Source organism: Macrobrachium nipponense, chromosome 6, assembly GCF_015104395.2.
Source record: "Macrobrachium nipponense isolate FS-2020 chromosome 6, ASM1510439v2, whole genome shotgun sequence".
Classification (NCBI taxonomy): domain Eukaryota; kingdom Metazoa; phylum Arthropoda; class Malacostraca; order Decapoda; family Palaemonidae; genus Macrobrachium; species Macrobrachium nipponense.
Genome location: NC_061108.1, coordinates 57,275,669 through 57,291,942, shown reverse-complemented (window position 1 = coordinate 57,291,942; position 16,274 = coordinate 57,275,669). Strand labels below are relative to the sequence as shown.

General features: G+C 43.4%; 1 protein-coding gene across 6 annotated transcripts in view; it reads right to left on the bottom strand.

Annotated features, from left to right (window-relative positions):
• The window catches only part of LOC135216379 (long-chain fatty acid transport protein 4-like), a 447,308-nt gene that overhangs the window by 46,182 nt on the left and 384,852 nt on the right, over nt 1–16,274 (bottom strand). The gene's annotated exons all lie outside the window — the stretch shown is intronic.

Sequence of the window (16,274 nt, the reverse complement as noted above, 5' to 3'; positions counted from 1 at the left end):
TAGAAGATCAAAAGGGAGGTAAAGGATTAGATGGCATGATAAAGTGTGGGAAAATCTAGCAAGAAAGATGCGTTCAAAGGAATCTTATTGTACTATGTACAGTTACAATCATGAAGGAGAGAATAAGAGAAGTGGTTCACCACTTTCGACACGTTTGATGATGTTCGTTGTGGACTCCAATGTCTAGTACAGATTCTGAATCCTTCCTTCTGAATGGATCTACGTTATCTAATGCTGAGTCATGTAGCACCATGTATCTGACTTCCATAGTCTCAAACAGATAAGAGAGTTGCTTTTTGATAGCACAGCAGTTCATCCTCAAAGGACTTTCTTGTAGAGTTCCCCCCGCCTCCATATGAGAGACCAACAAATACCAAAGAATTCTCTCATAGCGGTCTTGGCCAGAACAGTGCCTTAGATAGACCCAGTGATAAGGTGTAAAAGGACTCACAGAAAGAGGGCTCTTTCCCTTGCCAATAGCAATTACCCGGTTTTCCTTCAGAGCTTCACCCTTCTCACACTGAGGTGACAACAGTGCAAAACTGGCTAAGATACTCATTACTGCCCTTGGTCTGCATTTAAGCAGACATCTTCGAGGTTGCTCCATAAGAATTTCTATTTCATGATGCTGAATTAGAGAAATTCTGGATATCATTGCTGGAAAGCTGTGCCTAATCTTAAGCCCCAGTCAAAAGTTTGTTCCTTAATACTGTTGCAGTAAGGCATAAGTGTTAAATATTGGTAGCTAGTAGTTCATCCTCCAGATGAGGATTTAAGTTTATGCTACTAGCCTACATCATACATCCAGATTTTGTTGTCAACATTGGAAATTTTCCCCCAAAATTTTTTATTTATAATGTGATAACTGAACATCATTACATAATGTTTTTTTATCATAAGATCATTTTCGTTTTCAGTGTATAGAGGAAAATTTAATTTTTAGTCTAACTTCTCGGATTATGAAACAACAACCATGACTTGCAGTTTCCCTTAGCCTATGTGTTCAACCTGTGGCTTACTTTTAAACGAAGTGTTCCTATTTCTTTAGTTAATAATTTGAAAACACTATAAATAAATTGTGAACAGCCTTAGAAACGAGACTGACGTTGAGGTACTCACTATGCAATCATCCTCACCTACTGAGTTGGACAACTAGGTGAGGTAACATATCCTTACATACGGTGGGTTGATATTGAGTTGCCTGCTTATGCTCCATTGTCGGGTCGGGCTGACTTAGATTGATCCCACCTCCATTAAAATGTTGTTAATTGGGCTACTTCAGGTGTTCAGGGAGTGTATTGCAATATAAAGTTTTCATAATAAAACTAATATGTATTGTAATATACTTACCTGAACACCCTCCTCCCCATTTCAATTTTGATAGTGAATGACTCAATTGGGGATGTAGGCCTCTGACGGCTGGTATTTGCAGCAGCGTTGCCAACGGTACCACAGGTAACTCAGTTGACAAGATTTCATGTGCAGCGTTGGTAGAGCTGACAGTTAAAATATTCACTTTTTGGGAAAATTTATGGGGATGTAGTTTGGGCTGGTCAGTGGCCAGGGCTAATTCAGGTGTTCAGGTAAGTATTACAATATTAGTTTTATTATGAAAATTTCATGTTTTCCAAACTGTAAAATCATTGCGTTTAATCCCTTACACTGAAATACACAATGTGCATTGCATACATAAGACCCAAAAGCTAAGATGCATTAAAATTGATCAAGCTATTATATAAAATGTTGGGAGATGACAGAACCTTGATATAACAATAAAATCAGACTTTGATGATGGAAAAACCTATTTTAGTTAGCTGCTGTGAGTCCTCAAAGGAATTACTCTAATGGTGTACCCAAGTCTCCGTAAGACAGACCAACAAATATATAAAAATTCCCTCTTAGTTGGTCTCAGCCAGAAGAGTGCCTTAAATAGAGACAGTGATAAAGTATAAAAGGACCCAAGGTAAGAGGACTTTCCCTTACCCTTAGCGATTACCTGGTATGCCTTCACTCCTCTCAGACAGATGAGACAACAGAGCACAAACAACTAAGATCCCCATTACTTGCCAGGTCTGAGAAAAAAAAGTACTAACCACAAATTCCTATGCCTTTTTGACAGGGAAGATGGGTCCAAAAAAGGGATTTTGACGTAAGGAAAAATCTATTTCTGGGCGATTGGCTCGTGTCGCCAGCGAAATATCCTTTAATCTATTATTTCTAGGGTAAATGTACTAACACATACCAGAGAATAAATAAATAAAGAAAAAGGTCAGTATAACTGACTCGCTCACCCCCCCAGAGGGTGTCGGTATGAACACTATGGCGAGTGAGACCACTACCACGAGCCAAATGCCAATAGAATTCTCCCACTACAAAATCCCCCAAGAGGAGAGCCGACCCACAGAGTGGGCAGCACCAACTACTACTACTCCATCCCATGCTGCCGACTGCTGCGCCTCTGGTGGCCATCCTGAAGTTAGCAGACAATCTTGGCGATGGGACGGGTAGGGCGGGATTTCGCTGGCGACACGCAGCCAATCGCCCAGAAATAGATTTTTCCTTACGTCAAAATCCCTTTTCTGGGCTCAGCTCGTGTCGCTGCGCGAAATCGTACCAGAGAAATAGCACAAGATTGTAAAGAAATGAACAAAATACAAAGAGGTCTCAAATAAAAGATAAAATAAAAATAAACGAATATAATTGCTAATAAGGATACATATACACAGTGATACAAAATAGAAATATTGCTTAAATTACACTTAATTCTAATAATATTTCTTAACTTAAGGTAATATACATATATACAGGAGAAATATGTCATATATGTACAAAAATGGTATCTGTGTAAAGCTATGTATCAAAACATTCTAAAGCAATTAATATAAAGTTGAATAAAACAAACTCAATAATAATAATATATAAAGGAATGTATATGACTTAATATACAAAACCCGTAACCATTACAATAAGATGTATCTCCTAGCATAAAAATAAGGAGATGACATCCACGAGATCAATATCCATCATCAAATGTGGGTGTCCCTAGCAAAAAAATAAGGGACACCCACTACAACATCATAAAGGCAGCTAAGACACAAGGTGACCGTAAATGAACAAGGCAGGAATAGACGAACTGTTGGGTGAGGCAGGTAGAAAGGAGGACTGGATCTTCTACTAAAGATTAGTCAGAGTCAGGGGAAACTATGTTCCCCGCTGCAACTGCTGAAAATTTCAGAGCTTCCAAGGACTTTAAGTAATGACGTTTGAACACTGTCGGCGATTTCCATCCAGTATACTTTTTCAACTCATCGAAGTTCATATGTTGGAAATAGTTAATTGAGGTGGCTACTGCCCTGACATCATGTGCTTTTGGGAAAGAGTCAGGATTGGCTTGTTTAATGAAGTACAGGATTTGTTGCCTGATGCCTTTAATAGATAAAGTGCCACCTTTTTCTCTCTTAAAGAGAGGACCCGATGATGATGAGGAGGTCCTAGATAGAAAGGCTCGTAAGGCTGAAACTGGGCAAAGAGATACATCTTGTGGAAGGGGTAGTACCGCTTCCATGGTTCCCACCTCAATCAAAGGATCTTCATTCTTTGCTATAAAGCTACGTTCCGGAGAAAGTAGCACTTCCCCTGTGGGAAGGAACTGAATATGATCCGGATCTCTGGATAACGCCGACAGTTCTGAAATTCTAGCTCCTGAGGCCAAGCTTAATAAAAATAGGGTTTTTCTTAAGAGCATTATAAACGAGCATGTGTCATTATTGGTTTCTGAAGCCAGCTTTAGAACATCATTTAAGAACCATGATACTGACGTAGGCCTTACCGAAGGCCTAAGCCTAGCACATGCCTTGGGAATAGACGAGAAGTAGGAGTCTGTCAAGTCTATGTTGAACCCAAATTGAAAAATCTTTTTCAAGGCTGACTTGTTTGTCGTAATTGTGCTAGCTGCTAAGCCTTTTTCAAATAAGGATCTGAAAAAGGATATAGCTGAATTGAGTTGTCATGATCCTAATATCTGATTCCTTTCAGGAAGGTTGCTAACTTTTTGACAGCCGCATCATACTGTCTCAAAGTTGAATCTCTTTTATCGGATTCAAGAAGAGAATATTCTGAGGATCAATATTCGCATCCCTTTTGCTGCAAACTTCATGAAATCCATAAAGTTAGGGTTTTGAGAATCCCTGAGGAAGCGAACACAGTCTTCGTTTGTACTGACTGGGAGAGCCTGGGATTGGGGATCCGAAGAGGGCGAAGACCCAGTTCCAGAATGAGAGGGTACCAATTGCTCTTCGGCCAGTCTGGGGCTACTAGAGCCACTTGACCCTTGAATGTCCTGAGTTTGTTTAAGACTTTCATGAGAAGATTCACCGGAGGAAAGACATAAATCTTCTCCCAGTTGTTCCAGTCTAGAGCCAAGGCGTCCGTGGCATAGGCCAGAGGGTCCAGGTTGGGGGCCACATAACACGGAAGTTTGTGGTTCGTTTGAGATGCGAAGAGATCCACCTGTAGACCTGGAACTCTCTGAAGAATCCATTGGAACGAACTGTTGTCCAGTGACCATTCCGACTCTAGAGGTACTGATCGGGATAGAGCATCTGCTATGACGTTTCTCACTCCAGCTATATGAGTGGAGGAGAGATGCCAACTGAACTTGTCCGCCAGGGAGAAGATGGCTACCATGACGTGATTTAGATGACGTGACTTGGAGCCTCCTCTGTTTACACAATGTACCACCACTGCGCTGTCCAGGACTAGCTTTATGTGGGAGTACTTTGGCGGGCGTAACTTTTTTAGAGTCAAGAACACTGCCATTGCTTCCAGTACGTTTATATGGAAACTGACGGAACTGAGGTGACCACGTTCCTTGAACCTTTTTGAACTGGGAATATCCTCCCCAACCGCTTAATGATGCGTCTGTGTGGATGGTTTATCCATGGTGGAGGAAACTGAAGGGGCACTGACACCGACAAGTTCTTGACTTTCGCCCACGGTCGGAGTCGATTCTTCAGAATCAGAGGGACTGAGGATAATTTGTCCCTGGACCTGACATTTGCTCGTGAGCGCCAGATTCTGGTTAGGTCTTTCAGTTTGGCTTTCATTAAGATGTTCGTCACTGATGCAAACTGGAGAGAACCAAGATCCTTTCCTGGGATCTTCTTGATGCCAGTTTGTGACTCAGAAATTGTTTGACTGACTTCGCTATTTCCTTTCTCTGGATGATGGAATCGACAGAGTATGGAGGATAGATTCCATTGAATGCCTAGCCACTGAAAGTTTGACTCTGGGTGAGTCTTGACTTGGTCCTGTTTATCTTGAAGCCTAGATATTCCAGGAAACTGAATTACTTTCAGTGTTGCTCTGTTGCATTCCTCGACTGTTGAAGCCCAGATCAACCAATCGTCGAGATACGCTACTACCATAATCCCTTGCGATCTGAGTTGTTGAACTACTACTTCCGCCAGCTTCGTAAACACCCTGGGTGCTACATTGAGCCCGAAAGGAACTACCTTGAAGGAGAATGTCTGGTCTCCTATCTTGAAGCCCAGATACGGACGGAAGTGTCTTGCAATAGGGATATGATAGTAAGCGTCTGTAAGATCGATAGAGGTGGTGACGGCCCCACGGGGAAGTAAGGTCCGTACCTACGAGATCGTGAGCATCTTGAACTTGTCGCAGCGAATGGCTAAGTTTAAGCGGGACAAGTCTAAGATTACCCTTCTTTTTTGTGAGCCTTTCTTTGGCACGCTGAACAAGCGTCCTTGAAATTTTAACCTTTTGACTCTCGCTATAGCTCCTTTCTGAAGGAGATCCTCCGCATACTCCGTCAGTTCCTTGGAAGGAAGTTGGCGGAAAGGTCTGGATGGGGGTGGGTTCGTTAACCAGCTCCAACCCAGGCCTTTTGACACAATGCTCTGAGCCCACTTGCTGAAGTTCCACCGGTGGCGAAAGTGAAACAGCCTCCCTCCTACCTGAAATTCCTCATTGGTTCTGGTAGCCTCCTCGGCCTCCCCTGAAATGTTTTCCTCTATTAAAGGGACCTCCCGATCCTCTCCCACGAAAGGATCGCTTACCTCTGCCTCCCTTACCCCGAGCGGTCATACTTCTGTGAAGCTTGACTCTCGAAGGCTTGATTGTAAGCTGGAGAGAGGGCGTAAGAGGTGGAGGGCTGAGGCTGAGGGGAGATAACGTAAATCGGCTGTGATTGAGCCTTTGAGGTGGAAGGTTGGGCTGTTTGCACTAAGGGAACAGCCGGAACTTGCTGAGAAAAGCGTGGCTGCTTTTTCTGGTAGGGCTGGAAACGTCTAGGTTTCCTTTGACCCTTACCCCTAGCTGCTAGATCTTGTCGTCTCTTGGCCGTAAGACCCCAACGGTCCTTAAGGCTCTGGTTCAACCTCGTAGCCTCTGACTGAACCTCCTTCACCATCGCTTCTGGGAAGAGGTCTGCTCCCCAGATGCTCGACGCAAGTAACCTATTCGGCTCGTGCCGAATAGTTGCTTCTTGTAGGACATGCTTCCTACAATTCGTCCTAGCAGTGGCAAACTCAAACATATCTGACTGTACCGTTTGAGTCAGGGATTTGGTCATAAGCTTGAAGAGCGGTTCTGACCCATAGGCTATGGTAGCTACCTCGGTCATAGCCATGGAATTAATAGATCTGGCTAACCGTGATTTGGCGTCAAATTCTGCCTGAATAAGGCTATCTGGAAGCCTAGGTAGCTTCTCACCAAACTGCTCCATAGCACAGTCCGGTTTGAGTTTGCCAGCTGAGAAGGTGTTAGGTAAGTCTTCCCACAATTCTCCGGCTGAAGGAAGTAACGGAGATGTAGGATCTGCTTCCTTCAGTTGAGGCATGGGGTCCCCCTTCTGGGCCGCTGGAATGGTAGACGTCGCGATCTTTGTCAGGAAAGGGAGCGGGGTACTCTCATCCATCGTAAAGATCGTGAACGGACTCTTGAAAGGTTGGATTTTCGTATTGGAACAATCCATGTCCTCTAGACACCTGAGCCATTCTCTCTGAGCCTGGTCACGTGAATAGAGGACTGTCTCCTTTGATACTTTATCATCCCGAGTCTTAGCTGAGGCGGTGAGCCTTGCGTAGCCGATGAACGGAGGCTGAAGGTCTTCCGGGTAGAACTCGAAGTCCTCGATCCTCCGAGTTCCACATTCCGGGATAGAAATGAGTCCGTCTTGGAAGGGGGCGTATGACGCTACTCTCCAAGGGTTGTTCATTGAGAACGGAGGTAGAGAGTCATACGGGGGAAGCTGGGCTCCACCTGTATTGAAAGGTGGAGGAGAGGCTAGAGGAGCTTGGCTCAGTCTGGCTATAATGCTGTCTTGAGAGGTAATCCTATCCGACAACCGAGAGATCATTTGTTCCATGCTACTTTTCAGAGACCCAACCAGGTCGCCCACCTGTTGTAACAGACCAGCATTGGAGTCCAAAGCCGGAGCTGCTGCGGAGGTGGAGGGGTGGCTCTGAATTGGAACCAAGGGTAGCGGAACTGACGACTCCGCCGGAGTGTGAGATCTCTCTCTGGAGGATTTACTCCTCGAGGACTTAGAGCCGGACCCAGAAGCTTTAGATCTCTCTGCTCCGGGATTCCTAGCCGGAGACTTACGAGAAGAGGATGACGCCGAAGCCGTCCTTCTTAGACGACGACGACGTCTTCGTCAAGGATTTCACTGCTTGACCCTTGACCTGGGTCTAACTGAAGCGTCAGGAGGAGTATATAATTCGTTACCCGTAAAGCCTTGGAAGGATGGAGAGGTTGCAGGAGTAGAAGAAGCAGTTGCACCCAAGGGTATCCCTTCCCGGGTGTCCACCTTACCTACCTCGACCAACAGGTCGTCCACACCTACCATAGGTTCTACATTAATATCCAACGTCGCGACTTCCGAGGAGATGTCCTGGCCTTGGTCAGTCAATGAGGCAGCCAGCTGTTGCTGGATGAAGGCGATAGTCGGGGCCGCCTCTACTGGGTCGACGTATCCTGTCGCCTTGCCTCCGGGGAAGATTAGTACCGCCAACCTTTTCTCCAGGATGTAGGGCATACCCTTGGCGGCGTTCTTCCCGAAACCGCCGACCCAGGCCCGCAGGGTTGCCAGTGCGGTATCCCTCACGGCCGGCGCCTGGAAGAGAGGGTATTGATTAGATTTAAGAATAACTTAAAACTAAAGCTAACTTAAAGCATAACTTAAAATTATAGGGGCTATAAGGCCCCTTGAATTTACCTTAAGTTAGAGTGATTGATAAAACTTAAGCACTATAACAGATGAGGACCAGCTACCGGAGATGGAATACTTACCCCGTCTAAAAGCTGGCTCACCAGATCGTAACATATGGTACACGTTTCATGGTACCAGACCTGGATGTCCCCGTGCGGAGTCGCGCATGGAGCATGGGACCGGCAAACTTCGTGTCCACATGGGTCTTGAAGTGTGGCGGCGCATCCCGGATGCTCACAGTTGGTGGTCTGTAAGTGAAAAGACACATGAGTATCTTAAAGAATATCACTTACAGGCTAAAGGACAGAAGAACTCCGTTGCATGCCGGAGCTCGGAAAAAATTTGGGCATAGCCCCTCCCTTAATCGCCTGAATAGGCTATAACCCCGGAGGTATCCGGTGAAACATGAAGGGAGGGGGGATGGTTTAAGGTACTTAAGATAAACTTACTAGTTTAACATAATAGATCTTAAACCTAAAAGCTCGAACGTACCGGACTAAGTCCAGTGCGTGGCGGAGTGTATAACTCAGTGAAACGGAGAGGTTAGAAGGGACCGACTGCATGTTCCGGTCCACCCCGTGGGGTAGACTAGCACCTTTCCGCTGGATGCCAGGTCTCCGGTGGTAAAGGAGCCCTAGTAAGGTGGGAAAGAGCAAGGGGCATACAGACTCGGGCTAGTAACGGAGCGACGGAGTAGTAAGGAATGGAGGGGGGAAAGGCCAGTCCCCCCCACCTTACCATCCGACCGGACCGAGAAGCCGGAGAGGTCGAGTCCAGTCTGGGTCTGTCCCGTCCCTCTACCCCCTCCGCCTGGGGGGAGAGAGGGAGGCAGGCTCGGGTATGTGGAGCGAGCATGGGCAGGCCTACCCACCCCCCCCGACCCTATGGAAGAGCGGGAGGGGGGAAAGGTGACTGGACAGGCGTCTGGCTGCCTCGTGATCACATAGTGACCACGGGGCGATGAGAACAACAACTAAGCCTAGAACAAAACCAACTGATCAGAGAGATGCTATCGGGAAGCAACCGAGCTGAAAAGCGGTAACATAAAGGCCCAATGGGCCATGACCTAGGCTAAGTGAGCCAGACGCCTAACTAACCTAACAAATATCACATAAATAATACAAATGAATAATAAAATGAAAGAAAGAAAATAAAATAGTAGGAGAAAAAATCCAGGAGTGTACGACTAACCCGAAGGCAAGGCTACCACTCAAAGCTAGCCGAGGCCGATACTAAGAGCCGTGGCTAGGGTCTGGATGGAAGAGCCTACATAAGGTAAAAGACATGCATGCATGACAAAACCGTGTAGACCGTACCCTAAACAAAGCGGATAATTAAAATAGAGCGTACAAAAGCAAGGGGATGTTCTGGGTATGGGCGACCCAGAATGGACCCACCACGAGGCAGAACCATGCTGCCATGCTTCCGACCTAGAGATCGTATTTATACCTAAAAAACGGCAAATACGTGCTCAGGGCCGGAAAAAACCAATTAGCAATAAACACTGAGTACTTAACTTAGCTGCTGCGATGGCTGCACGCTCCATGGTAATAAAATCCAAAGGAAAGGGCACAAAAACACAGAGAAGAAAATGGCACGTGTGTATCGTGTGCGCTAACTGAAAAGGATGGCCACCAGAGGCGCAGCAGTCGGCAGCATGGGATGGAGTAGTAGTAGTTGGTGCTGCCCACTCTGTGGGTCGGCTCTCCTCTTGGGGGATTTTGTAGTGGGAGAATTCTATTGGCATTTGGCTCGTGGTAGTGGTCTCACTCGCCATAGTGTTCATACCGACACCCTCTGGGGGGGTGAGCGAGTCAGTTATACTGACCTTTTTCTTTATTTATTTATTCTCTGGTATGTGTTAGTACATTTACCCTAGAAATAATAGATTAAAGGATATTTCGCGCAGCGACACGAGCTGAGCCCAGAAATAGGGTTTTCCTTTTTTGGAACCTGTTTTTGATAGCATAGTTGCTGTTCATCCTCAGAGGAACATAATAAGAAATTGACAGGTGATGAAAAGGCCTAGCCCCTTATAAAAAATTCCCAGTGACTCAGACAAAAAAATTGGTTCATGGTAAAGTCACGCATGTTTTTACCGACCTTCATTTATTCAGGATGCCCATTATGGTTCAACAATGAAGGATTGGAAAAACAAGAACCTATATATGTTCCTTTCTAGTACTTGGTTTTAAAATGATTTACTAGCCCCTTATAAAAAATTCCCAGTGACTCAGACAAAAAAATTGGTTCATGGTAAAGTCACGCATGTTTTTACCGACCTTCATTTATTCAGGATGCCCATTATGGTTCAAAAATGAAGGATTGGAAAAACAAGAACCTATATATGTTCCTTTCTAGTACTTGGTTTTAAAATGATTTATCAAATTATGTTGAGTTAGGATCTAGTATTATTGTGCCCCTCCCAATCATATCTCATAAGTGCCATGTTTTCTACTAAGGTGCCTGTGGGACAGGGACTTACCATACCACCTATTAATGCACAGTGTACCCAAGTCAATGACTACCATGTAAACTCAAGAGACTGTTTTGTAAAAAATATTTCCAACAAAAATCCTGGGATACACCCATCCCCTGATGCTATGCTAACCAGGAAAGGGTGGGTTCTTCCTTTCTACTTTTTAGGAACATTAAGACAAATTTCAACCCATGAAGAGAAAGTGGCCTTTTTATGATAGGGCATGAGAACAAAAACCATGTGGGATGTTTGCCACAACTTCTAGGTAAACTTAAGAGTAATAGGAGATTTCTTCTTCAGAAGGGCCATAATTTTGGGCAGAAATGAAAGGTCGGGCAACAACAGCAACAGCTAAGTGTGTGGGTGATGAACTTTTTCCCTTTTGAGAGAGCTGAGATGCCAAAGATGTTCAACAGTATACCTTCTACCCCGTAGAGGGTTAATGCCATCAGTGTGCCTCAGACAGTGGAAAAACTTTAAGCATTACTTATGGGGGCCGGCTGGCTACTGCCATTTTTTAAGAACAGGACTTTTGACATTCATACCTCTGACCTTTGGTTTTGAGACGCCAGTGTGATTTATCCTGAAAATAACCATTTTTCAAATTCTATCTCCTCCCTTGATACTTAATATTAAGACCGGGATTACTACCATATATAGACCTGATGTAGATCTCTAGTCAAATGAAGAGTTTTTTCTGAAAGTAATTTTTTTGGCTCGATAAAAATTTTTTCATTATGGTAAAAAATTAACCCTATAAATCAGGAAAAAAAATTTAAGAAAAAAAAAATGAAAAAAAATTGGAGAAAATGGCTTCCCTTAATTGTTCTATAATTTCTTTCTAAGTTATATACCAAATCTAAATGCTATAGTTTTAAAACTAAGGGAGAGGATAGAATTTGAAGGTTAATAAGTACGTATAGTTTTGAGATACGGGCATTCAAAGCTTTTCTTTGTATTTTTACAAAGACAATGTTAATAAATCATGATTACTAAGAATTTTATATTCCTTTTGGGTATTTATAGACCAAAACTATGTTACTTATCACAATTTAATCATAAATGAAGAACCCTTTTCTCAATAATCATAGCCTGGAGCACTGTGTCAGGCGAGAAGGGGCACTCCTTCCTGCGCAACACTCACTCGCTCTCCTTCACTAACTCAGCTAATATTGCTGACATTATGATCTTCTGAACTCTTATTAGAGCGAATTTTCTTTTGCATGTTAGCGAGATCTTTTGCTTGTCTTTTCCTCTTTGGCATGATGAAATTCTTGCCAAAAAAAAGAAAAACAGACATAAAAGCACGCGAATGTCAGAGGTGAAACTCAAATGTGTATTCTCTTTTTATAAAGACAATGTTAATAAATCATGATTGTTATGAATTTTAATTTCCTTTTTGGGTACTAATAAACCAAAACTATGTTATTTATCATAAACGAAGATCCCTTTGCTCAAAGATCGTAGCCTGGGGCACTGCGCGTCAGGCGAGACGGGGTGCTCCTTCCTACGCAGCACTCTCTCTTTTCTTCACTAACTCCACTGATATTGCCAATATTATGGTCTACTGAGCTCTTATTAATAAGAGTGAATTTTCTTCTGCTGTATGTTAGCAAGATGTTTTTCTTGTCTTTTCTTCTTTGGCAAGATGAAATTCTTGCCAAAACATAGAAAAACAGATGTAAAAGCAAGCAAATGTCAGAGGTGAAACTTAAACACGTACTTTCTCATGTTTTTGCTCGCACTGAAGGCCATATAGTAAGTATACCTTCCCGTTTTGTGACTCATGGAATCTGTACAGATGCCATTGCTTTGATAATAATTACTATAATAATTATCAAAATTTATGATAACAGAAGAAATACTGCATTTTCTCATTTGGATCAATGTTTTTGGCTTATAGAGTTACTTTTAGTAAGTACCCGTAACTATGAAAGTAAGAGGAATTTAGACAAAATATTTCGTATATGCACCCTCCATTGACATATGAAGCTTCATGAATATTATCATGACTTTGCATTTTTTGTCCTAAAACACCATATAAGGGGGTAGCAGCCAGCACCCTCAAGGTTCTTTGCAGCATCCCTTTTGTGCTAAGCTGTAATCCCTTTCATTCCTTTTACTGTACCTCCATTCACATTCTCTTCCATCTTACCTATTGTTTCAGTGTACAACTGCAAAGTTTTCCTTCTGTTACACTTTAAAACCTTATTACTTCCAGGTTACCTTTCAGCACTGAATGACCTTATAGGTCTTTGCACTTTGCCCCTGGCCTAAATTTTATATTCCATTCCAACATGACCACCTATTGGAGCACTAAGGTGTAACTGCATTACACCTTAGTGCAAGGACTGTAATGGGAATCCTTGCATAACCTAGTCTTAGCAATGCAAAGGACTATAGATGTGAATTAAAACTTCTATATTTGAATCAATGCCACTCCCTGAAAGCAAGGGTTTTGCCAATGTAGCCATGTATGACGTAATTGAAATAGCTGCAGATTGCTTGTACTCAATTACATAGATTAGTCAGTATAAAACTGTTTCAGCCAAGGCTCAGCCAGCTCTCAGTGTGGAGGTACTCCAACCACACTTTCCATACGGACTGGTATTGCTGGATGGCTGAGGTCTGTAGTTTTTGCACCAAGTATCTAGCAATGCTAGGTGAATAATCTTCATGGTAGACTAGATTTATTTTTTAATCTACACCTGAAGGCCATGGCTCAGAAAAGAGGATGCATATATGACTTTTCCACTTTTCTGGGATAAAACACTTGACTGTATTAAGAAACTTCTGAATTTGGAGGCACATTAGCAATTATTTGATAGGATGGCTGTCATCCACTTCGATGGTGTCTGTTGTGGCATTGCGCAACCCCATGAAGTGGATTGATGCAACCCCTTGAGGTGGATTGATGACAAGTGCCACTTTCTGCCTAAGCCTTCCTCAGGATAGACAGCATGATTGCACTGAGGGAGCCTGAGCAGGAACCTGTCTTCTTAATTCAAGTCTTCACTGTCCCATTGAGGACCAACAAACTGGGGTCCAGTTTTCTGAGAGGCAGGGAGACAGCCATCAGCTGTAGGGAACAGATGTGCACCTCCCCAAAATGGGTAACCTTATCCCTGCTACCTGACTATCCTTCGAGTGACCTCCCCAACCTGTCAAGGAGGCATCTAAGTGTATTACTAACACATGGACAGAAGAACCATTTTGACCTGTTTTGCAGAGTTCACTTCCAAGTCCACAGACAGAATATCTTTTCAACTAACTAACTTCACAGGAAACACTTGATCGGGTAAGGAACCTTTGCAGATCCTTCCTTACTATGGAAGGTTCGGTGGAGGATGATGCCTTTGATAGAAGGCAGTAGAGAAGGGGCATCAGGCAACTGACCTTAATGTAGGGATAAAGGTGGGAAAGAAGAGGACAACTGTTCACAAAGGATATCCCAACAAAGGCCCAACAACACAAATGTCTATTGGGTGTGAGGTGGGATTGTACCAGTTTATCAGGGAAACCTTGACTCAAGTCTGCTGACGACCACTCTCAGGTTTTGTAGACACCATTCTTTCGTAGCTCCCTGATTAGCCAATTGTCTAGATATACTACTGAGAGAATTCCTTTTTTTCCGAGATGGACAACTATTGCTACTAATTTTGTAGATACTTTGTGTAAATCTGAAACCTGTCCTTCCTTATGCAAAACCATGTGGAGTGAATGAATGTACATGGACAGCTGTATTCATCTGAAAATTACAGCACAACTCTTTTTGGGCCTGGGGTGCTACCCTTTAAGTTGTAGAGCACCCCACAGTATTTGCAAAAAGGACTTTTCAACTGCAGCCAAAAGAGTATTAGAAGATTCTGAGAGCTCCTTTGTCATTATTTCTGGAATAATGGATGAGGCTAGGGCAGAAAAGAGGTGGAGCATTGTATGGAAATCAGAAGTGGCCATCTGCAATTTTGCCCATAGGGGCACCAAACTCATGGGTGGCCACATTGAGTGGGAACTTTTTCCGTTAAAATGGATGGGCAAGTGTTATTCCTTTTTCTGTACTGGGACTATGGAAATAAGTACCTTTATTTATACATACAGTCAAACCTCAGTTTTCCTGGACCTTTTTCAGCAAAATTTTCTCGGTTATTGTATGTTTCCTTGGTTTCCATACACTCGGAAACATTCCATCCGGGGTCCAGCGTGTGACCGGGCCCCATATGAAGCGCCCAAACAAAGCATCCCATCTTCCCTCATGACCCATTCTGGCTTTGTTTCTTGCTGAACAAGCAACTCCACACTCATAGTCTGCATCAATGCATGTGCTTATTGCGTTTTGTGCAAATTATGTCTTAAAAACTCACCATCATGGGGCCAAAGAAAGCTGCAAGTACCACCTCTTTGGTAAAAAAGACCAGGAATATGATTGAAAATACGAAAGAACTTGTAATGAAGTATGAAAGTGGTGCACATGTAGCTAATCTCGCTATGATATACAGCAAGTCAGTGTCAATGATCAGCTCTATCCTAGCAAAGAAACATGAAATCAGGGCAGCTGATGTTGCAAAAGGGGTCACATCATTATCAAACAGAGATCGCAACTAGTGGAAGATGTTGAGAAGCTGTTGTTTGTGTGGATCAATGCAAAACAGTTAATGAGGGATAGTGTGTCTGAAGTGATCATTTGTGAGAAAGATAGGATGTTGCATGCTGATTTAAGTAACAAAATGCCAACAACTAGTAATGCCCTTGGTAATTTCAAGGCCAACAGAGGCTGGTTTGGAAAATTCAGAAAGCAAACGGGCATCCATAATGTCATACGGCATGGGGAGGCTACGAGCTCTGATAAACATGCCGCCAAAGAATTTGTTGGTGAATTCAAAGAGTATCTTGAGGGTGAAGGATTACTCCCACAACAGGTCTTCAATTGTGATGAGACAGGCCTGTTTTGGAAAAAAAAAATGCCAAAACAGACCTACATCACGCAGGAGGAAAGTTCATTGTCAGGGCACAAGCCTATGAAGGATAGGCTAACACTCTTGGTCTGTGGGAATGCCAGTGGGAATTTCAAAGCGATATAGAATAAATTTCCTGTGATGTTGAAGGCCAATAAAAAGGCATGGGTCACGAGGTAGATTTTTGTTGAGTGGATAAATGAAGTGTTGGGCTTAAGTGTGAAAAAATGCCCCAATAAAAATCAGTTTCTCCACAAGTACCTCCTGGTAATGGACAATGCTCCTGTACATCCTCCTGGCATGGAAGACCAATTGTTGGATGAATTTAAATTAATCACTGAGTTTCTTGCCCCCTAATACCACTCCTCTCATCCAGCCCATGGACCAGCAAATCATCTCGAATTTCAAGAAACTGTACACAAAGGCACTGTTTCAAAGGTGCTTTGAAGTGACCTCAGACACTGAATTGACCCTAAGAGAGTTCTAGAAGGATCACTTCAATATCTTTAATTGCATAAATCTTATAGATAAGGCTTCGCAGGGAATGACTTCCAGGACAGTGAACTCTACTTAGAGAAAATTGTGGCCTGAGTGTTACCTTGAGAAGGGT